Source organism: Montipora capricornis, chromosome 9 (assembly GCF_036669925.1).
Source record: "Montipora capricornis isolate CH-2021 chromosome 9, ASM3666992v2, whole genome shotgun sequence".
Taxonomy (NCBI): Eukaryota; Metazoa; Cnidaria; class Anthozoa; order Scleractinia; family Acroporidae; genus Montipora; species Montipora capricornis.
Window position 1 is genome coordinate 8865221 of NC_090891.1, and position 16375 is coordinate 8881595.

Sequence of the window (16375 nt, forward strand, 5' to 3'; positions counted from 1 at the left end):
TCAGGTCGGTCATGCACCACATCCACCCCTTCAAAAGTCCCAGATCAAGAACACTCTTAACAAAATTCCGAGTGAGCTGCTGATATTGAAAGCACAATAACTAAAACTTTGAAGGATTATCATTGAACTCACCCGATCCATTTGCAAGCGTTTCCAAAACCACGTCTTCCCTTTGGCTGTTCAAAACCGCCCCATGATTCTCTCGAACATGTCTTGAAAATGAATTCGCTTTTTCGTAAGTCCGTTCACAACCACTGATTCCACAAAATGCAAAATAGCTGTCGCTGTTGTGGTTGGTATTTATGTGGCTCAACAATAAATACAGATATATTGCAGAGAAAGTACACAACACACACCTCCACGCCATTTCCTAAGCCCCTCGAACATTAACAATCACACTTTGCGAGGCCAATCATTGGCTGAAGAAATAGTAAGAATACCTGCTGACCAGAGAACTCTGATTGTGATTCGACAAAACGTGCCAAGCATACTGCCAAGTGCTCTTGGGTAATCTTCTGTTCGCGGGGAATACTTCGGCTCGATGCGAAAGGTGAGTTTTCCTTGGTCAGATTGTTACCTGTTTTGTAAGTTAATGTAGCAGAAACGTAACATGCCAAGCTTCGTTTTTATTTGATTCTGTTTTATGACGACGCTAGTAACATTTTCGAGAAATTACAGTCGTTGGTTTTCACGCTTTTGGTGTTTCGAGGCACATGGATAATTTTCCCGCCATTGAGGTACCCGCTTTTTGTTGGCCTTTTATCAGCAAATTCATTCATCTTTTAACTGCCTGACATACGAAAAAGTTGTTGAGCTTGCTCATGTCTGGTACTGTTATGTTTTGAACGTATTCTTTGGAGATTTTGTTTAAATCGTGTACAAACAGTGCTTGTATGTGCAGCCAGTAAGGGCATGCACGGATATGTGCACCTTGTGTGCCATTCGCCCAGAAGAATCAGTGAACGATAAGACATATTTCTGCAAATTTCAACAATTTTTAATTTTTTCCATTGCAGTCATGGTTTGATCTTGGAACACCTTTTATTTTTTGTTTTGTTTTTTGAATCACAAATGCCAGAGTCTTATCGAAAATCTGGGTGTGCCAAAAGCACACTCTACTCTATACTGCCGCTTACATGTAACAACATTTATTATACAATGCTGATGCTATCTCAATTTTGATTGGCTAAAAGCACCCCGCTAATTCTAGATGGCGCTGTGTCATCGCGTCACATCTACAGACACTGGCATTTATGCATGTAGGTATGACGCGTTTTTGCAGACAATGGTTTTCGTTCTGTGAAATGTCTCAACGCTTCTACATTTATAATTGTATAATAAAACAATTATTGGATTCGGTTTTCGCATGATAGCGAAATTATCAAGGCCTCGGTTTGTGTTATCCGCCTCAGCCTTCGGCTTCGGCAGATAACACAAACCTCGGCCTTGATAATTCTCGCTATCATGCTCAACCTCAACCAATAATTGCTTAGAGTCTGCCCTCTGAGCGTACTGTTTAGGCAGCAGCAAATGTGTGAAGTGTTGCCAAAGCATGTTTTTCTTTGTTGCAGAGTGATAATTTTATCATTCACCATCATGGATGAGGATGAAGAAGTGTCAAATGTATCTCTTTCAAGTTCAGATAGCAGTGCAGGTGTTGCTGAATTAAGCAGTAAATCGTTGTTCTTGTATCTTCAGAAAAAGGGCGTCTCAGCCTATCATTGTAAAGTTGTAGAATGTGAGTTACACCATTACTTTTGCATAAGCATAACCCACTGATATTTCCTCTGAGTCATTTCTTATTCAAATGGGTTGTTTTCAAAGTCATGGTTTGATAAGTATGACCCTGAAAACACAAGAAAAGGCAGTGAACGTCTTATAATTTAACAGTAAATGGACTTCAGTTTACTTGCAATAACATTTGTAACATTCATTCCTCTTTTATTATAGGCAATAAAATAGATGGGAAGATGTTCCTGAAACTGTCAAGATTTGATTTGAAGGACCTTTTCCCAGAAGATTTTCCGGCAAGAAAGAAATTATGGGACATTCTTAGTAATATAGTAAGTTCAACTATTGATTTTACGGTTCCGTTCCCACTTATGTGTCCCAATGATTTCCCCTTTTTAAACAGCAGAGTGTACAGTGTACCTTAAAACGTTTTCTTCTAACTTCCTGTTTAAATAAAAAGGGTGTTTTTCTCCAAAAACAATAGTGGCTTTCTGAGAAATTCACTTATGAACTAATATGATCCTCTATGCAGGTGATGAAAACCTTTCTCTCTAGCACCTAAAGTTGTTACTGGTGTGTTTTTCCTGGAGAGAGTTGGAACTACACAGGCAAATAAATTCCTCCCAAGGAGGGCAAGGAAGGGACAATCCCATAAAAGCTGGGCTGGCATCTCATTTTACTTTGTTAGTCAACCAAGTGACTTGCGTGACTGACTTGTAGACCTCTCTTTATTGACAGAGGACACCAAATGATTCAAGTGAAATTCAGTGGCAAGAAAACGTGCAGGTTATGCCTTCTTACTTGTAGAATGCAAGTCTTTTAATTGGTCTGTTGTGATTCTGATCTAATGTAGGTTATGTTAATCTGGGTAAGGTCATTGTACAGTCATGGAATTTTAGAAGCTCAAAATATCATGAACCCTGGTCACAACTTTCCCTATGTTTTATATGTTAGCATAGTATTTTTGATGTGCCCCAACCTGCCAGAACTATGGGCTTAGTCCAAGAAGGATTTGTAAATACACCACATTGAAGCAGTTTGTTTTCCCATTGCAATGAGTAGTATTACAGTGAAAGGGTTAACATTTTCTTTTTTTTTTTTTTTCATTCCAGAACTCTGCGATTATTTCTCGAACTGCCTCTTCAAGTCCTGTGTCCACCATCTCAACACTGAGTCCAATAAGTAGTTCTTTTGAAGATGAAATACCTCTGTCTCAGTTGAGTGGTGTACCTAAACTGAAGAGGAGCAAGCCCAGAGAATTTCCAGCAGCAGGAAAAAAAGCAAAGACCACTCTCTTGGGGGAAGACTTCAAATTACCTGCTCTTTCAGTGAAGGTCAAAAAGTGTGTGGAAGAAAACATACCTCTTGATGACGCAACCAGAAGGCAGCTGATAAGAGAGACTGTCACCTGCTTGGTAGCTTATGCAGATCAAGAATGCCTGACATCAGCACATTTTACAGAAGTTGCAAAACTTCTATGCAAGAGTGTACCTGTCTTGTGTGATGAAAAACCCCCATCATGGCCTGATGATGTGGAATTTCAATTCTGGGTAATTAGTTTGAGGCATTCTTTTTTCATTAAAAATTAAGTAGTGATTGGACCCTGGTAGTTCCTTTCATTAAATAGTGACTATCTGGGTACATTCCTGTGAATGACAAAGTATTAATAACTGACAGCAATGTGAAGGCCTCCTATTAAAGTTATTTGCTATATGTCAAGAAATTGTTGAATAATCTTTTTTGTGTGTTAGCAAGAACCATGGGCTGTTGTATGCAAGCCAGCCCACTTACGTTCTAAATTTCATGCAAATTAAAGGAGGTTAAGAAACAATCACAATACATTAGAACTAGCTTTGTTTGGTTTTATGACGCAGACTCCATCATAAGTGAAAGCCTGCCTTTGTATGTTGATTGCAAGCTGACTTTGTAAATTAATTTGATATGGATCATGATAAATGTTCTTTTGTCCTCACTTTAATCCTTGTAGGCCTCTACAAAGTCTCTTCTCAGAAAAAGGCACTCAAATGTAAAGAGTTTTGAAAGAAATTCACTGAAAAAAGAGGTCAGCGACTCTGTGATTGATGTGGGTGGGGATCAAACTGAAGAAGACCTCAAAAAGCATGAGAAAGAACTGGAGAAAGAGCTTAAAAGGAAGCCCATCAACTGGAAAGCGGTAGAGCAGCTGCAGAGAGTCACATTTTCATCAAGATGGGATGCAATTTCTGAAATTAGTGGCAAACATGCTGTCGAGAAAGTCCTGGAGCAATATCCTTACTTGGATCATGAAAGAGTGGTTAGTAACAGTTCTCTTTTAAGCCTGTATGATGTCAGCTGTGTATATTTTCAAACATGAAATTATGTGGCTACAATGTGTACTTATGATATGCAAATAGCAGGCAGGCCAATTTCATTCTAAGTTAGTAGACCAGCTTTTTATCACAAGTTGTCGGTAGTACAGTAATGGTTGCTCTGGAATTAGTCAGCAATGTTGTGATTGAGGCCACCATTTTTGTTCTATTCCGTCAGCATCAATCCTGATGTTGCATGTAGTAGCTTAATGGAGGGGACTTTGTATTTGACTGCTTAACCCACTGACACCTCAAATGCCTTACACACTCCCAGTTGATGAGTAAAACGGTCTGGCATTAAACAGTACAATCTGTTCAGTCTCACTCCCAAGTGTCAGTGGGTTAACAATAATAATTATTAATTGCTCTGGTTGTGTGTAACTGGACAATACTAATCTACTATTGCTTTTTTCTAAATCGCAACAGTTGTTGTGGGAGTTGGAATTACACATCTCCCGACTGAAGAAACAAAGTTGTATTGTCAAGATCTTCATTAGCCGTTGGGAAAAGCTTTTGAAGTGTTTCCTGACCAAAAGCAGCAATGATGAATGTGAGTTCTTTTAAGAGTGGCACTAAGTCATTTATTCAAGATATCACTTGAGCATGACATGTTGGAAAATATCTGTTTTGGAGACTGGGAAAATTTTTAGACGTTTTTAATTACATGTACGCTAAACATTCTTGGTTTTATTCCTAGAACAGACCCTTTTTCAAAGACAAAATCAAGGGAAACTACACGTAGATTTGTAAAATGACCATACCTATTAGACACTCTACAATTCTAAAGATTCCACCATTGCTGCTTGGTATCACTGCCAAGACTTACCTGTAGGGGGGGGGGGGGGGGGTAGGAGTCCAAAGCATTTGAAATCAATGATGTCCAAACTGGACAGGAAGGCATCCCTAGTGCCACAGTGTATTATTATCAGTCAAAGCTTAAAATGATAATAAAGAGCAAGAACATACACTGATTGATTTTCCTTTGAAACAGCATTAGATGCACTGCAGCATATTCATCAACCATTCAACACGGAGCCCTTGCTACTGACATTACCGGTAGATTGCTTAGTGTGCTACCATACCTACCAGTTAAGGCAAAAACAAACATTTTTCTTGTAATTTTGCATGTTGAGTAGTTTGTTGTATGAGATCTGATATTGTATAACAATTAACACGAGGACTCTATTTGTTTGCCAGAAGTATAATCATCTTTACTTTTGTTGGGTAAGCAAAAGAAAATTGTTATTATGCTAACAAGTGGTCATTTACAGTGATATCCTTTCATTGACGTATTCTAGGCAAGTGACAACATGGAAAGCTTTTTGAGTAAAGTTCGGTCAAATCATCCCTATTTGGTTTTCACTGAGGGTGAGGGCTGTCTTGATAAAGCTCAAGTTTTCCTTATTTTGGAGAAGGATGTGTTGTGCGAGTGCCTACCAGCCAGTGAAGATATCAGCGTCTTTGCATCATCATTGGTGTCTCTAATTGCAGTCTACTATACTTTCAATTTGGAGTATCCAGATGGCTGGAAATATCTCTTCAAGATTTTGGAAGAGCATGTCTTGGATATTCCTCCAAAACGGAAAAGCTATGCTTTGAAGCAGCTTGAAAATAGACTTCTCAAAAAGCTCAATGGAGCAAGCAGCTCTGTTTGACTTAATATATATTTAGAACATTAGGGCCGGGTCATGCAGAGTTGCACCGTAATGCCATTGTGTTGAAGAAAGAGAAGTAGTTCCATTGATATTGTTAAGGGAGATAAATCATGCTAAAAAATATGAAAACTGACAGAAATTTAAAACTCTATCTCAAGATTTCTGAGAGCGTGCATTGTAGTATGATATGAAGCTATATAGTTTTGTTATCTGAGTTCAAGGAAGTGTCAAGACTTTTATTATATTTTATGGGAACTTGGTTGTTTTAAAGTATTAACTTCATGTAGGTACTTTTACATCTACATTGGAACTTCCACCGTAGCACAGTGTGCATCAATTTTCAAGTGGTACTGCTAATAATAACATCGAACTGATAGTAAGTATTTTTTCCCCTTGTTTTATGCTTGTTTTAATAGGGAGAAATGCATGGTAAATTTCTAGTTTCAGGCGGATACTTCACCAGTTGTAAGATATTTTTTTCCCGGTTTTAAGTGGTTCATTTATTGTTGTATCTTAAATTGAGAAAACAATTGTTCTAGTTTTAAAACGGTTTTTCCACTTGTTATAAGCGTTTTTTTCCTGTTTTAAGTAAATTTTCACTTGTTGTAGTATCTTAAATTGAGGAATAAATTTCTTGTTTCAAGCAGTGTGACTCTTGTCTTGAGGTATTAAATGTTCTTGTTTTAAGGTGACAACGTTCTTGTCTCAGGACCTTAAAATAAGATTGTGTTGCCCTGTTTTAAGGATTTATACTTTAAGAGTGATTTACAGGCTTGCATTGTTGACAACAGTTTGTCCTCACAGCCAAAGGATTGAAATTGCATATGTTTTGTCGAGTCTTCTCTGCCGAGAAAGATGAATAAAAACACATTACAAAGGGCGAATTTTGTAGAAAATTGAAACGGACACAACTACTGAACTATTTCCAAAATACATGTACTGATCAGCAAAGTGCTGTCAAAGTGACTGCAGTTGTTTACAAAACTGAATAGCCGATAGATATGTGATTGATCTTTACAAACCACACTACGAAATTTCGCGTACAACAAGCGAAATTACGCTTTTGGTTTTTCGCGCTGGTCTCGAAAATGCGGCGAATTTTCTCCCTTTGTTTTTAGAGCGAATTTTCGCGTTGGTCTCGAAAGTGCGGCGAATTTTCTCTCTTTGTTTTTAGAGCGAATTTTCGCGCTGGGCTCGAAAATGCGGCGAATTTTCTCTCTTTGTTTTAGCGAATTTTCGCTAGTAACATCGCGAAATGACGCTCGAATTTTCGAGCGAAATTTCGTCGAAAGTTCGCAGGGACAAAGAACGAAATTCGCGCATTTCGCTCTCATTACTTTTTCACAATACTGTATTTCAGATTCACTGACTGAAGATCAGGTTGATGAACTAAAGAGCTATTAGATAAACATATCACAGAAAATGCTGGGCTTTTAAGCAGGCTGTAAAACGGTTCAAAAGATTTAAATTGATAGGTAATAGTATTTCTGTTCTAACTGGAGCAGGTGGTTTGGTTTCGGCTGTGGTGACAGGAGGTATAGCTCTTGTAGCAATAAGCACTTGTGCTTTGTTAATCAAGTCTTACATGGATTTCCAATCACTGGATCTTAAAATACAAAATTGCACATACGCATACCAAAGTTATCAACATCTATTGAATTCAATAAAAGACATGTTAAGAAGCGGTGATTTTCAAACATCGTTTCACACAGAATTAAAAAATGTAGATGATTTTGTGACTGATGTTTGTCCTAGTGTTGATAAGTTCTACGCTAAATACAATGACAAATTCATTCCTTAACTATTGTGTTTATTTCATCGATTATCAGTTTCTTTATGTCCTTCCAATATCGTTCATATGATTGAAGTGTCTTTTTGGATTTACTCGTCTTGACCTTTTCAAAAGGAAGATCAAGCATTTTAAATATTTGTTTCAAAATGAAATTTATGTTAATCATACGCTTTCTGTCTATATTCACAGATTTTACGACCTTACCAATTTCATAAAAAATTCTCAATATCTTATCTCTATTTTTCACGGTTATCTGAAAACCATTTTTTACAGCTATATTATTCATTATGTTTTCTATATGATATTTTCGCTGATAAATTGATTTCCGGCGAAACCTATGCTTATTTGAGTGAAAATCAACAAATTCTATAAGTGGTTTATAGCCATTAACTGTCGCACATTTTTTACAAACTATGGTATTATCACTCACTGTAAACGGTTCATCACAACATTGTTCTGTTTTTTTAGTATGCTTTGAGATTTGTTTATTGCAAAATGGACAGACCACTTCTTCGATATTGACGAGTTCTTCATGTATTTCTTTACAACTCATTATACTATTCTCATTATACTATTATCATTATACTATTATATGAAATATTATGTTAAAAACATATAGATTTCCAAAAATATGAGATCAAAAATACGAGACCAAAAGTTGGAAGCCATTAAATGGAAAGTAGTATGGAGTTGGGTTGGTACGAGAACATGTTTGCAAAAATGTGCTCGTACCCCCAACTCCTATACTACTCACCGAATTGTAGTGACCAAACAGGAATTGAAAAGATTTGGAATTAAAAGTGAAAGTGACTCCTTGTATTGCGGTGAATCAGATTCCATGGACCACACTTTTCTTGACTGCCAATTTACCTTGTCTTTTACTCGTCAAGTGGTGGGGTGGTTTAATGCCACAAACAATACCATTTTCAATCCAGAACCTAAGGAAATAGTGTTTGGCTTGTTTAAGCAATGCCTTGCTGGGCATGAGGCTGTGAGACAGGTTAATTATACTTTTTTATACATGATGTATTACATTTATTCAAACAAGCTAAAAGAGAGCTCGATTATTTTATCTGAATTTGTTAATAAGATTAATTTTAAATACAAGGTTGAGAAATTTACATGATTTAATTTACTTTATTCACCCTCTTTGATTGATCACTCAGTTCTCGTGCATGTCAGATCATTATTTGTATTTGTTTTCTTTCCTTTTATATATATATATATATATATATGTATCTTGTGCAATGTAAACTTCTTTTATGTTAAATAAATTACAAAAAAAAAAAAAATTTCACTTCTTTGTAAACAATATTCTAAAATGTTACATGAACAGAAGTCGTACACAAAAACAGGCCGACTATCGTCGAAAATTTTGAGGGGATTCCTTGTTTAATCGTTAGCAAATACTGTAAATCGGGTCTGTAAAAAGCCAGTTTAAGTTTTTGTTTTTGTCTGTGTAAGTTCTTTTCTGAAGCCCAGCATGACTTATCATCGAAGCTTGATAATATTCATTGCCGTTTCACGATACTTTTCATGAATTAAACAAGTGATACCTTATAACTTTCTCGCTATTGATGAGTTAATTTGAAGTAAAGGGAAAGGCGAAAATTTAAGTTCAGCAAAGTCTCCGGCTCGCATTAATTACCGCTTCCACGCTTCGGCGGGAATGTCAAATCAAAATATATTTTCACATGGGAACCGAGCCGTGACGGCTGATGTGATGGCCCAAAAACGCAAACCCGGCTCTGGGAAATCATTTGCCTAAAATTAAAATGAAGCGAACAAAACAACAATCTTTGTTCAGTGTCTGGGAAAAGGGAGCCAAGCATGGCGTAGACCAGGGTAAGTTTGTTCTGTAGCAATCTTTTTACAGTTGTACTTTATATTTCACTTCAAAATGTCCTGCAAGTTCATTCATTCTGCTTCTAGCCGATCTGATAAATACGTTCTTTTCACATGAACTCAAAAAGGAAAATCGTAAGATTATATAAGCGAAATATATCGGACCTCTTTTGCAAAAATAATATTGTTGAAAGATGGAATGGTCACGGTGATCATTACTGTTATATTCAGGTAATGTTAGAGAGGAAAGAGAGATCAGTTTAACGGATGACATTCTCGCAACTCCCAATAATCCACCAGGCGAGTTAATTTCCAGTTCACAAGTTTCCACTTCCAAAGCAAGCGCTACAACCGCAAAAACCACTTCTACCACCATCAGAGCTACCAAAACCGCGACTACTTCTTGTAAACATCGCGTAGCAAACGCAACCCCGTCAAGCGTAAGTACAGATGGAAAACATGGCCATGGTCTAATAGGCAAACTTTTCGCTGACACGCAACAAGTCCATTCTAAATACACATGCCTACCAAATTGCCAGAAAAACATTCCAGCATGATTGGCTTTTACAGTCCAAGTGGTTTGATGAACAAACAAAATTTTGGTGGTTGATTTATCTTGAAAATGAAGGAATGTACTGTTTACTATGCAAGAAACATGGAAGTAAAGATGATTCATGGGCCGGGTTTCCTTGCAAGAAATTAGTGGTGGATGCTATTAAAGACCATGGAGATTCCAAGAAACATGATCAATGCCGAAAAGCAGAATTGTTGTCTCGATCCAGTACATTTCAACGTGATCTTGACAGAAGAGAGGAAGTGGAACATTCACTTATCCAAAAAGCATTTCAAGTGATTTACTGGATGATGAAAGAAGAGATTGCAAATGTGAAGTTTGAAGGCTTGCTACAGCTAACAGAGAGACTAGGGGTCTGTGACATGAGGCTATTTGATCATCGCTCTCATCCTTCAGTTCAAGAAATGGTGTTAGAAATAGGCAAAGCTGTTCTTGAAAGTGCCGTTCCCCGAACTGGAAATGCGTATGGGGTTCTCATCGCTGAGGCCCAGGACATACTGTAACAGTAGTAGAACAGCTTATTACGTTTGTGAAATATGTCGATGGTAACGGTGAAGCGAAGACTGTATTCCTTGGTGCAAAGGCACTAGATTCACTGCAGGGTCCAAATGCTGAAAGCATAACAAAGAAGTTGCTAGATCTTCTCGCCGAGTGTAAACTCCCTATGAATGTCATGTCCAGTTTTGTATCCGATGGTGCCTCAGTCATGACCGGAAAGAATTCTGGTGTAGCAGCAAGACTAAAGAATCTGCAGCCAACTCTGATATCATTTCACTGTATCTGTCATAAACTTGCCCTTGCCAACAGTGATGCTGATCACTCTTTGAAGCCTGTCAAGAACACTGTCACTAATCTTACAACTGCATGGAAATTCTTTGAGAACAGTCCTAAACGCACAGCTATCTTCATTCATATGCAGAAAGAACTGCGTCAACTGGAGTTGAGTGAAAAGAACACAAAAAAGTTGTCAAGAAAGATCCGAAAAGCATGTCGTACTCGTTTGCTTTTGATTAGCCAATCGGTGGAGAGTGTCCTCCATAATTACCTGCATATGGTGAACACATTTAAAGCACTACAAGATGGTCCATTAGCCCTTGGCCTTCTAAAGAAATTTCACTGCACCAGAATGCTTGGAATGCTATAAATTTTTCACTCAGTCTTGCCTGTAATGGGCAACTTAAGCAAACTTTTCCAAACAAATGCCCTAAGCTATAGTGTACTTAAGCCGTCCATTATGGCCGCTAAATCAAGGCTAACTGACCTGGTGGACCCTGTAGATGATCTAACCAAGGACTTGGCAGCAGGTGGAAAGTTTGCTCAAGCAGAGCTTACAGTTACAGATGCTGAGAAGATGTTCCTCAGTGGAATGTTTAACAAGTACACAAAATCATTGGCTGAGAACATTGATGACAGGTTTTCTGGTGGCCTGGGAATTCTAGAAGCCTTTCACGTGTTCAATCCCCTGACTGCACCTGAAGGTGACTTGCCTGTATTCAAAGTTTATGGGGACGATGAAGCGAAGAAGATTGCCACTCATTTTTATCCCAAGGATAAAGAAGCATCCCAACAACTCAAAGATGAGCGGAAAAACTTCAAGCACAACCTGCTTACAATGAAAGCGATGATGCCCAAGGATGTAAAAGATGGGAGCAGTACACAGACACCAATTGACTGGATGCTAACCAAGGTTTTGGAGCGTCACACATGATAACTTTTTCCCGGTCATTACCAAACTGGCAGATGTCATTCACAGTGCACCTATTACCAACGCCTGGCCTGAACGAGGAGCAAGCGCCCTTAAGAGAATCAAAACAAAGTCCAGAAACAGGCTCAGCCAGAAGATGCTAAATGCACACTTGCAAGTGTCCATCAATGGTCCAGAACCTGGGACTCGAGAAGCCTTAGAAGTGATAAACAAAGCTAAAGAAATGTGGGTTGCAGCAAAACCACGTCGCAAGCCACCAAAGAAAGTGGTGTCTGTCTTAGTAAGAGATCAAGGAGTGCAAGGTAGTTTGATTGAAGATGTCGACAGTGTTCCTGAGAGGTGGGTGGGTGAGCAAGGAGAGGAGGCAAGGGTTGAAGAACACATGCAGTGTGAAGAACAGTCTCTTGTGAATGCTGAAGAAGCAGATTTACATCAGTTAATTGAAGCAGAAAGTGCGTTTGCACTTCCAAAGGACTTAGATGACTCAGATGACAGTGGAGTGGATTCTGACTAGTTTACACTGTAGTCCGAACTGTTGCATGCAAAAATAAGCTGCTAGTGTTTGTTGTATACAGAAATGCCACATTTGGTTGTTCATTTTAGCTATGTATTTTTCAGGATGTGTACAAACTGTATTAAACATGGCCCATAGTACCAGAAGGCATTCTGATGTATCAAATGTCAAACATTTAGACTCAAGAAAGTCAACTCTTTATCTGTTTGCCCAACAACCCCCCACCCCAACCCACCGGCTTAGCTTTACGTAGTGCTGCAGCTGCGGTAAGCCAGGTAGACCTACTTTGTACGACCCCCCTGAAAAATTACATGACCCCTTGCCCAAAAAAATTAACTGGAACACTGGTTGCTACTATTCACTCATATGTCTCAGGCATGTGTTAGTTTGCCCAGTACAAACACTACTTGATTACTGTGGCATGAGAGGCACTGCTTCTGGTCCTCTATTTTGTGAAAGTGATCTGTGCCTGGTCACCATTAGCTCGTTCCATACTGAATTAAAACGTTGCCTTGTTTTTTGTGCTTTAGACACGAGCCATTACAAAGGCCATAGTTTCCGCATTGGAGCCGCAACTCACGCTTCCGAGCCAGGTTTCTCTGATTCCCAAATTCGCAGACTTGGTCGCTGGCAATCTGATGCGTTTAAAACGTACCTACGTTCAGGTGCTTTGTCTGCTAATGCCCAAAATGATTGAGAGGGCATGTCCACAAAAATCGAACAAAAGGTGGCCACAGCTCAAAAATGGATTTTGCTCAAATTTTGTCCAGATGTAGCCTATTATGTCTCTAAATGCACTGTATAGTTTTTTACAACATTTGTATTTTTATTTTGGAGAAAATGCAAATTTAATAGTTCGTGTCAAAATCGCCATTTCTTCTGCTTACTTTGCCGTCAAATTTCGCTACAAAAACCAATTCGTGTCGGCTCAAAACCTCCTAAAAGCTCTTGTGTACCTGAGGTTTACGTGATTTTTTTTGAAATTTGAATCACCGCTTGCATCGGAAATAATTTCAACTTTAAGACGCCTGGTTTTACTTGACTGAGGGTACCCCTGAAACCGCATCGTTTTTAAACATGCAATAAAGCTCTAAATCTAACAATATTTGCACCGTTAACTCTCTAAGTGATAAGCTTTCAAGTGACATAAAAATTTCTTTGGGGAAATGTATACGCGCTACGTGACAGTTAATCAAATTCATGTGATTTTGACCTTTTGACAAACGTCCTAATTTGCATAGTCATCAAAGATGAAAAACAAGTCACTTAGAATTCTTGTTTTAACTTTTTTACAGCAAGAATCGAAATCTTGACAATAACTCCTACCTGTTTATGACTTAGTTGTTGTTTAGAAAAACAAAATAAAAATACAAATGACTTAAAAAACTATACAGTGCATTTAGAGACATAATAGGCTACATCTGGACAAAATTTGAGCAAAATCCATTTTTGAGCTGTGGCCGCCAAAATTCGAAAATGTTTGATTTTTACTGACATGCACTCTTAAAGCTGCTAATTTTGACGTCCCTGATTTAGTTCAGACAAGGGCTGCTATTTCATGGACACGTGAATTTATCCTTTCTCAATACTCTAGCATAGTTCAGTCATGGGCTGCTATTCTTGCTAGATTAGGGCTATCAATCATTTGCGTAATGCTTAGTGTTAACTGTACACAGTATTAAGCCACATGTTGCAAGGCAAAGGTTTGTTCAGACATGGGCTGCGGACTAACTGTCTCGTTCACGGGTTGCTAAACTATCCACGCTTGGATCTAAGTTTAAAGTTATGATTTTACAAAGCATGGGTCTGTTCAGACCTGGGCTGCAGGCCGCTGTTTTTCTATACGATAGTTCTATTTGTACCTGTCGTTCAAGCATGAGCTGCGACGTATTCTTGCATTTATTTGCCAGTAATCGCTTTTCGAGTAATCTGTTTGTTGGCCGGTGGGGTGGCCACAGGTTTGTGGCTTATGGCGGGTTTTTCCCCCACCTTTGATGTTTGAGATCTAACAAGTTACAGTTTCTGTATATTCCATGCTTATCATTTATTAAACCGTCACGCTGGTGGCATATTTACCCCAAACCCTAGTAGTTGTCATCTCTCAGCGCATCAAACTAGGCGCCAACAAACAGATCACGCAATTAGCTCTGTACACGATGATTAGCCCTGAACAAAAAGAACATTTATCAGAGTCTGTCAAACCAGCACGAAAAAAAAATGTATTGTGTGGGTAAAATGCTCTGGATGACTTTCAGTTGAAACATTATGAGTTTTGCTTCTTTTAAGATACAAAATGGTAGCAAGTAAACATCCTGAATGTCTTCTTTTGTGATACCGTGATTTAGAATTCCGGGTTCCGCTGTCAGTGGAAGGTATCTTTTTTCAAGTAGTTTTGAGTGCGCTAACTTTGTGAAGAAATGTTGTTTAGATGCTGGGGCCCCAGGTGTTAACCTGGTGGCGGGGGCAGCGGTATCGACTCACAGCCTATTTTATCAGGCTGTGGTGCTGTGCTCCGTGGTCATACATGGGTCGTGCTCAGGGACCGAGCGCCTAGCCGGCAGCACAGCTCCTTCGGTCCGATCTCGTTGAGCCGCGCCCTTAGCAATTCAGTCTCGGACTGCGAGTAAGGGTGTTTAGCATGTCACGTATTATTATTATTGTTATTATTATTATTGCGAAGAGATGATTTCCAAGGTTTTGGAATGGCGTTTAAGAGGCCGTAGTATAATGTAAACAGGCATTGCACAAGAAATTTTTCTTTAAACCCTGTTAGAGACAAAAAGTTGAAGGAGATCTTGGATGTAGATGATGCCTTTGTTATACCATTCGCTAAATAAGATTGTCTTTCCCTCTAGCCGATTGTTGCGATTATTCCAGATTATTTGATCATATACGGGTATTTCTTTGCTATCAGATGAGTACTTGAATTCTTGCCAATAACAAAACAATGCAGTAGAATTCTGGGAGTTGTTCCAAGTTGAGAACCTTTACGTCATAGTCGCAATTAATCAGGAAGTCAATACCCCCAAACTGCCTGACTGCGTAGTTTAGGATGGATTTCCACGAAGCATCACCACCTTCTGTGATGCGTTTAATCCAAGGTTTATCCTGCCAATGAGAGTGAGGTGTCTTCTTTTCCAGCTGTGTAGAGTTTGTTCTAGGTTGTACCTTTTCTTCAAAGTTTAGCTTATTAGCAAGTACAGGGTCATACGAGAAGTGAACACCTAGGGCATAAATTGAGTTGTGGGGCCATTTGAAACCGAAAGGCTTTTCATTGCAATTTCTCCAAGAACCAAGCCGCGAATTTCCATTTTAATGAGGTCCCACCTTAGACTTGCATTTCGGACGTCTGAGTACTTGTTCTTAAACAGTGGAATTTCTTCATGAAGTTTATTAACATATTCACAATCTTCTAGTAAAGAGTTGTTGAATTTCCAGAAGCCGGGTCCTTTAGGTTGCATCAGGCTTTCGGATTTTAATGTAGCGTGATGGCTGAGTGATCTGATTCAGGCAAATTGATTATGCTGCAGGATTGCACATCTGAGGAAAGGTCCTTTGAAATTAGGAAAAAGTGAAGCCGAACTTGAATTTTGCAAGACTTGTTTCCCCACGTAAATCGTTCAGTGTCTGGGTTGCAACGGCGCCATATAACGGATAAGGCATACAGGTTGATAAGGCGTTCGATCTCCTGAATAACGCGAGGTTTTATTAAAATCGAGTTTCCTCCCTTCTTGTCCATTTCCATCAGGGCGCAGTTGAAGTCTCCTGCAACAACGATATTTTCATGCGCAAATTCTGCTAGTAGGTTTTGGAGACTTCTAAAGAAGGTTAATTGTTGATTATTATTGGGTGCATAAATTTTAAGAAGTATATGTGGGATTCGTCAACAATTAAGTCAAATGATACATTTTTCAACTTTTAGCTCTAGATTTGGGTTAACAAGTATAATAACCCCTTTACTGTTCGAAGAGCCGTGACTGAAAAAGGCTTTCCCGCCCCACTCTGCTTCCCAGAATTAAGTGCATTCTATAGTGCTGTGTGTCTCTTGTAAAAATGCAAACTGATACTTTTGGTTATGCAACCACCAGAAGATTGATCGCCGCTTAATTTATTTACCCAGCCCTTTCACATTTAGTGACTGAATTTTAATGTTCAGGCTTGGGTGTGAAGTCGTTTTTGTGTCGGATAAAAGACAGTGTTTTGGAAAGCGT